Here is a 1,156-nt window from a genome sequence, read left to right on the forward strand (position 1 = left end):
AAAAAAAAAAGACCATTTAAAAACATTCTTCTGGGGTGGGGTGGTGGTGGTGGGATGAACTGGGAGATTGGAATTGACATATATACACTCATATGTATGAAACAGAGAACTAATAAGAACCTGCTGTATAAAAGATAAAATGAAATTCAAAAACAAAACCATTCTTCTGTAAATAAATGGGCTTCACTTAGCAAATTAATAAGACTGTTAATAAAAATGCTCACTTAGACACACCGTGTATAACGATTTGGTAATTAGTTAATGTTAAAGCGCAGCTTTACATCTTTCAGTGGAAAGTGAGAAGAGGCCAGCAGTCCAGATGGGGACCGGACTGTTGTAAAGCACAGAGTATTAACATTAACGGTATACTGCGGACCAAAGGGTTTAAGGGGCACGGTTTTCCTTCCATTTTAATGAAGTCGGGGCTCAGAACCAGTTACTTCCGCCCACATCTCAAGGGCAGCGAGAATGCCGTTGCCCACATGACCTGCGAGGAGAAAATCAGCGACTACTGGGAAACCAGGAAACAACCACAAGCCCCGTATTCTGGGGTCAAAAAGACGCGATGGCATATTTACTTAACAAGCATGTGTGCCATAGTGCTTACTATTAGCTCAGCTCTGTTCTGAGCATGTATTTTCTCTGATACAAGTATTGATTCATGTAATCTTCATAACAACCCCATTTTACGGATTAGGAAACTGAGGCACAGAGAGGGGAAGTAACTTGCCCAAGGCCACACACTAATAGGTCATGGAGCCCAGAATTAAACCCAGGCCATCAGGCTCTGAGGCCACCTGCTCCACCTCTGCCCTCTGCCTGCCTTTCAGGGGAAGAAACGGCATGAATTCTGCCCTCCATTCTGCATTTCGTTTGCAGCGTGCCCTTGGGTGAGTGACTTTACCTCCCAGCTGGGGTTTCTTCCTCTTTAAAAGAGAACTGGACTCTCAGTTCTCTGAGCTCCCTGAAAGCCCCTACGTGGCACGTCTGAAGTCAGGCCACCCCCAGCTCTGAGGACCCATGAGGCCATCTGGGTTCAGCCTCACCGAGTCATGGGATGCAGCCAATCCTGAACCAAACCAGAACGTTCAATGCAAGCTTTCCCTAGGGTGGCAGATTAGAGGTGGCCACTCCTACCACTGAGAGGGGACTGTGG

General features: G+C 46.5%; 1 protein-coding gene across 3 annotated transcripts in view; it reads right to left on the reverse strand.

Annotated features, from left to right (window-relative positions):
• Positions 1 to 1,156, reverse strand: part of AK8 (adenylate kinase 8) — a 128,131-nt gene that overhangs the window by 63,437 nt on the left and 63,538 nt on the right. The gene's annotated exons all lie outside the window — the stretch shown is intronic.

The sequence above is a fragment of the Neophocaena asiaeorientalis genome, unplaced genomic scaffold (assembly GCF_003031525.2).
Source record: "Neophocaena asiaeorientalis asiaeorientalis breed wild unplaced genomic scaffold, Neophocaena_asiaeorientalis_V1.1 scaffold78, whole genome shotgun sequence".
In the NCBI taxonomy this organism is placed as follows: Eukaryota; Metazoa; Chordata; class Mammalia; order Artiodactyla; family Phocoenidae; genus Neophocaena; species Neophocaena asiaeorientalis.